Source organism: Rhinoraja longicauda, chromosome 20 (assembly GCF_053455715.1).
Source record: "Rhinoraja longicauda isolate Sanriku21f chromosome 20, sRhiLon1.1, whole genome shotgun sequence".
Taxonomy (NCBI): domain Eukaryota; kingdom Metazoa; phylum Chordata; class Chondrichthyes; order Rajiformes; family Arhynchobatidae; genus Rhinoraja; species Rhinoraja longicauda.
The window spans coordinates 20,323,775-20,330,346 of NC_135972.1; positions in this window are offsets into that span (position 1 = coordinate 20,323,775).

Below are 6,572 nucleotides of genomic sequence, written 5' to 3' on the forward strand. Positions count from 1 at the left end.
CTTTGTGGTTTACTCTAGCAATAATATTTTCTCTGAGCAGGTAGACAAATTGGAGATCATGTGAAAAAACTATGTCAAGGAATTATCCGTCCATTTAAAATACGTTATAAAGTGCTGGAGTAACTCAGCAGCACAGTGGCGCAAACTGTCCATTCCCTCCACTGTTGTCACCTCACACCGCCAGAGACCCGGGTTCAATCCTGACAATGGGCGTTGTCTGTCCGGATTTTTGTAACCACGTGGGTTTTCTCCGGGTGCTCCGGATTCCTCCCACATTCCAAAGACGTGCAGGTTTTTTTTTTGTTAATTTTGTTTGGAAAGTTGTAAAATTGTCCCTTGTGCGTATATCCTAATTATTATGAGGATATTTTACTTCAGAGCCACTTTCCTGCACTAAGCCCCTTAATATCTTAACTACACAGTTTAAAGGCCTGAATGCCTAATTTAATTAATGCATTTTCTTTTTTAAACTTTTGGCATTATTAAATATTTGGAAATCTTAACCTTTTAGAGGTGCTGGTACACCATACTGGCACACAGTGTCACGATACAAGCACTGGGAGCCAGTCAAGTATTTGTAAGTTGAGATATTAGAGGGGAACCTGTAGGCAGTGGTTGAGATCACAGACTTCAATTTAGACCTTACAGATACAGTGCGGCAATTGGCCCTTCGGCCCACCAAGTCCACGCTGAACATCGATCACCTTAGAGATACAACGTAGAAACAGGCTCTTTGGCCCACCAACACCTTGCTAACCCCTTACGTTAGCACTGTACTACACACTAGTACAGGGAGTAAACCGGAACACCTGGAGAAAACACACGCTGTCACTGGGAGAACGTACAAACTCTACATAGACAGTAACCGTAGTTAGGATCGAACCCGGGTCTCTGGCGTAGTGAGCCAGCAGCTTTACCACTGCCCCAGCAAGCCGGCATACAGGTTTGGGAGATGTTGTCTAAGTTGCCTCGAAAAGTAACTGCAATGCATTTTGTCAGTGGAACGCAGTCATAATCAAATCAAATGACATGCCAAGAGTATTGTGGTTTAGTTTAGTTTAGTTTAGAGATACAACATGGAAACAGGCCCTTTGGCCCAACTCAGTCCTTGAAGCCAATTAACCTACAAACCTGCACTTCTTTGGGATGTGGGAGAAAACCAGAGCACCTGGAGAAAACACATTCAATCACAGGGAGAACGTGCAAACTCCATACAAACAGCACTTGTAGTCAGGATCAAACCCGAGCCTCTGGCGCTCTAAGGCTGCAACCCTACTGCTGCACCACTGTGCCGCCCTTAGTTTTGTTAAGACAAACCTAAGATTTCAAAGTTCCTTTAAGTTCATAGCTAAATTATCGCTGTATCAGGGGTCTAAACCATCCGAACATTCCGGCAATTACTGAGACATGTGAACGATTTAAAATCTGATGTTTGATATTAACTTGAGGTTGGTTTACTTCCTTTCAAGAAATGAATTGCGAGTTTCAGATTGTATCATTTAATTGTTGTGAAACATAGTGTGATTTCCCGTGCTTGAAACCCAGATTATAATTCAAGGTTCACCAGTGATCGGCCTGTAGCAAGCACGCAATAAATATGTAACTTTATAGAACTTCTATACACTAAAACTCTTGTTTGTTTGTTTGTTTGTTGCTGAACTACAGCCAAAACGGTACACGATAGCCCAACAATTTTCCACCCACCTTACTCATCGTCGTCCCTTTGGTACTAATGGAAGATGTTTCATTGAAGTCGGCATTATATTATTAAAGTTATTCACATTTTAAAGTTTAAATCTATCACCTAGGGAAGGAGGGGGGGGGAGCGAGGGAGGGGGGAGGGTGGAGGATAAGGGGGGTTGATGGGGATAGAGGGGAGGGGAAGGGGGGAGGAGGGGGGAGTGGGAAGTGGGAGAGGAGAGGGTGCTGCACCAATGCAGGTATGGGCCCAACGGGTCCACTTGGTCTAGTAGAAAATAGAACTATACAGCACAAAAACAGGCCCTTCGGCCCACAATGTCTGTGCCAGACATGATGCCAATACCGATTGTTATCTACCTACACTTGATCCACATCTCTCCATTCCCTGCATTTCCATGTGCACTTCCAAAAACCTCTTAAACATCACTGTTGGATATGCCTCCACCATCATCCTTGGCAACACGTTAAAGGCACCCACACCATCCTCTGTGTAAAAGGTGTGCCCTGCACATCTCCTTTAAACTTTGCTTCTCTCACCTTAAATTATTAGATATTTCCATCGTGGGGAACAGGTTCTGCATAAGATGCGCCGTAGAATGCATTTTATCGTGATGCATCACACCATGGTTTGAGAACAGCTCCATCAAAGACTACAAGAAATTACAGAGAGCTGTGGACGCAGCCCAGATCATAACACAAACTAACCTCCCTTCCATTGACTTCATCTACTCTTTACACTGCCTCCGCAAAGCCAGCAGCATAATCAAGGATGAGTCTCACCCTGGTCACACCCTCTTCTCTCCTCTCCTATCAGGCAAGAGGTACAGGAATGTGAAAACGCACACCTCCAGATTCAGGGATAGTTTCTTCCTAGCTGTTATCAGGCAACTGAACCATCTTACCAATAAATTAGAGAGCGGTACTGAGCTACTATCCACCTCTTTGGAGACCCTCGGACTATCTTTAATCAGACTTTACAGGACATTATCTTACACTAAACATTATTCCCTTTATCATGTATCTGTACACTGGACAATAAACGAAACTAAATAAACTAAACAAAAAAGACTGGGCACAGATTGATCCATCCCATTTCCTTTCTAGTCTTTCTCTATCCATACTGATTCATTTGGTTGTTGTTTTTGCTTGTATCTGTTTCCCACAATGTTAGTCTGTTCCTCTGTGGCAACATGACTTTACGCAAAAGTTACACCAGTTTGAACCTTGGAGATCAAACACAACATGTTGGAGTAACTCAGTGGGTCCAGAAGTATCTCTGGAGAACATGGATAGGTGACATTTCAGGTCGAGACCCTTCTTCAGACAGATTGTGGGTGGAGTGGAGAGAAACCTGGAAGAGAGGTGGTGCAGGACAGAGCCTGGTAGGTAATAGGTGGATACAGGTGAGGATTTGTTTTTGATACGCAGGTGGTTAAACAAAGGCTCGAGATAAAGAGTATCCCAACCAGAAACGTCACCTATCCATCTTCTCCAATTATGGTGCCTGACCTGCCGAGTTACTCCAGCACTTTGTGTCTTTTTAATGAAAAGACAAAAGATGTGGGATAAGGATAGAAAAAGTGGGAATTGTTAAGCCAGAGGAAGGAATGTACACCTCTCAGTTTAATCTGCTGCCGCTCCTCAACAGCTGACATTGGGAAACATTCAAAAGACAATCGTTTTCCTGTGGTGTTTTGAAATAAAATGAACAATTTTGTTTTCTTTTAATTATTTTTGAATCAAGATATAGCTAGGATGAGTTTGGAGAAAATTAGAGATCTAGAATTTTATCTGTCCCTACTGTTGGCCATGACATTTGTTCAATGTCCTGTCAACCATCTTATAAACACAAGACTGACTTGTTCATATAAACTTCCGTAAACTGAGAGATAGTACACTGTTTAATCTAGACAGATTACTAGCTGGAATAAGATATCGTGACAAGGAACGGAGAACACTTTCCTTGAATGTGGCATCACAAGTAGATAGGGTGGTCAAGAAGGCTTTCGGCACATTGCCATTCATCAGTCAGAAGATCGACGAGAGAAATTGGGACGTCATGTTACAGTTGTACAAAACATTGGTGGGGCCACATTTAGAGTATTGTGTTCAATTTTGGTTACCCTGTTATAGGAAGGATGCTGTTAAGCTGGAAAGGGTGCAGAGAAGATTTACAAAGGATGTTGTCAGGACTCGAGGGCCTGAGCTATAGGGCGAGGCTGATCAGGCTAGGAGCGCAAGAGGATGAAGGGTTAGCTTATAGAGGTGTAAAGATCATGAGAGGAATAGATAGGGTAAGTGCACAGTCTTTTGCCCAGAAAAGAGAACTAGAAAACATATAGGTTTAAGGTGAGGGGGGAAATATTTAATGGGAACCTGTGGGGCAACTTTTTTACACAAAGGGTGGTGGGTGTACGAAATGAGCTGCTGGAGGAGATAGTTGAGGCAGGTACTATCACAATGTTTAAGAAACGTTTAGACAGGTACATGGATAGGAAAGGTTTACAGGGATATGGACCAAATGTAGGCAGGTGAGATTAGTGTAGATTGGACATGTTGGTCGGCATGGGCAAGTTGAGCCAAAAGGCCTGTTTCCACGCTGTATGACTCTATGGCTGAACTGTGTAACAGTTTGCAGACTCGATGGGGCAAATGGCCTAATTCCGCTCCTATGTCATGGTCTTAGGAACGTCAGAAGACGCTCGTGTGCGCCCCAGCTAGCCCAGACTCCTCCACAGAACCACCAGCACGCTGGCCTGGCGACGCCATTCCTCTCCACAAATGCTGCTGGACCTGCCTGGCATTCGCAGTGTTTTCTGCGTTGGATCCGATTTTCATTGGCCAGATTATTTTCCTTTGTAGCAGGGGGAGCAGGACAAGGGGATGGCACAGTGGTGCAGCGGTAGAGTTGCTGCCTTACAGCGCCAGGGTCCAGGCCTCTCTTTATAACGCAAACGTCCAATCCAGTAACATCTTCAAGAATATATTTCTGCATGCTTTCAAGCTTAATGACATCCTTCCTGTAGCTGGGTGACCAGAACCGCCCAGGGTGCTCCAAATGTGGCCTCTCCAATGAAGTGTACAGAATGCCCCAACTCCTGTACTCAGTACCCGACTGATGAAGGCAAATGTGCCAAATGCCAGTGCATCTGTGTCGCCTCCTTTAGGGAACAGATCTCTCTGTTCTACTGCACTGTCCAGGACCTAACAGTTATTGTGTAAGCATTCCCACATCTTCTACTCTGAACTTCTGCAAATCACGGGTTGAAAAGTTCCTCACCAATCTTCTCCCACAGCCCTTTCAGATCACATGAAGTCCTCCTGATGTATAAAACTTTGGTCAGACCACATTTGGAGTACTGCATACAGTTCTAGTCACCTCACCCATTACAGGAAGGATGTGGAGGCTTTCAAGATGGTCCAGAAGAGGTTTATGAGAATGATACCTGGATTAGAGGACCTTAGCTACATGGAGAGGTTGGGCAAGCTTGGATTATTTTATGTAAGCATCAGAAGCTGAGAAGCGATCTGATAGATGTTTATAAAACCCTGAGAGGCATAGATAGGGTCGATTACAGTAACTTTTTTTCCAAGGTGGAAATGTCAAATATTAGAAGGCATGTGAGGGTAAATTCAAAGGAGATTTCTGAGGCAAGTTTTTTTTTTGCACAGAGAGTGGTAGATGCTGGAGGCTGGACAAACTGGGATTGTTTTCTCGAAAGCATCAGGGGCTGAGAGGAGACTTTGAGTCAGAGAGTCATAGAGTCATATAGCGTGGAAATAGGCCCTACTGTCCAACTTGCCTGCATGGGCCAATGTGTCCCATCTACACCAGTCCCTCTACTCCCCTCCTTACCTCAGGAACTGTCTGTGTGGAGTTTTCACATTCTTCCTGACTGCATTGGTTTCCTCTGGGAGCTCCAGTTTCCACTCACATTCCAAAGACGTGCGGGTTTGTAGGTTAATTGGTCCTCTGTAAACTGCCCCGAGTGTGTAGGGTGTGGAAGTGGAATAATATAGAACTCGTGTGAATGGGTGATCGATGGCCGGGTGGACTCGGTGGGTCAAAAAGTCTGTTTCTACATCGTATCGCTAAACGAAATTAAACATGCTGGTGTAGGGAGTAATTGCAGATGCAGGTGTACACCAAAGATAGAGCCAAGATGCTGGAGTAACTCAGCAGGTCAGGCAGCAACTCTGGAGAAAAAGAATAGGTGGAGACCCTTCTTCAGACTGGTGAAACATCCCAGTGAATCTCTTCTGCATCCTTTCAGCTCAATGAGGAGTATGTTGTAACATCTAACCTTGTGTAAACTCTCCAGTCAGTCCCATTTCCTGCCAGATTGCGACTGATGCTTATTCCTTTCAAATTCCCCTTTCCAAGTTTCCATATGACTCAGACTGTGACTCATCGGGACACAAAACAGATTGTGTTGCAAGAGACTGTGGATGCTTGGATCTGGAGCCATGCTATAAGTGCTGGAGGAACCCAGTGTGTCAGGCAGCATCTGTGGAGCAAAGTGAAGGTACAGAGTAGGGGGGTTGGTCCTGTTTGTTTTTTGCCCTGATTGATCCTGGTCTTTTCTTGCTCTTTACCCCTCCCCCTCCACACACCCCACAATCAAACAGAAAAAGGGTCTGGACCCGAAAGAGGGGGGATGAAGGAGGAAATGGGGGACTCGGGTCTGGGAGACGAGCATAGGTAGGAGGAGAAAGGAGCATGGTGACTGTGTAGGGAGGTAGGTAAGATGCAGGGGAAAGTGAGGGTGGGTCATTCCTCCAGCCCTTTCGTTTAGTTTAGTTTATTATTGTCTCGTGTACCAAGGTTCAGTGAAAAACTGTTTTTATTCGATGCTATCCAATCAGCGAAA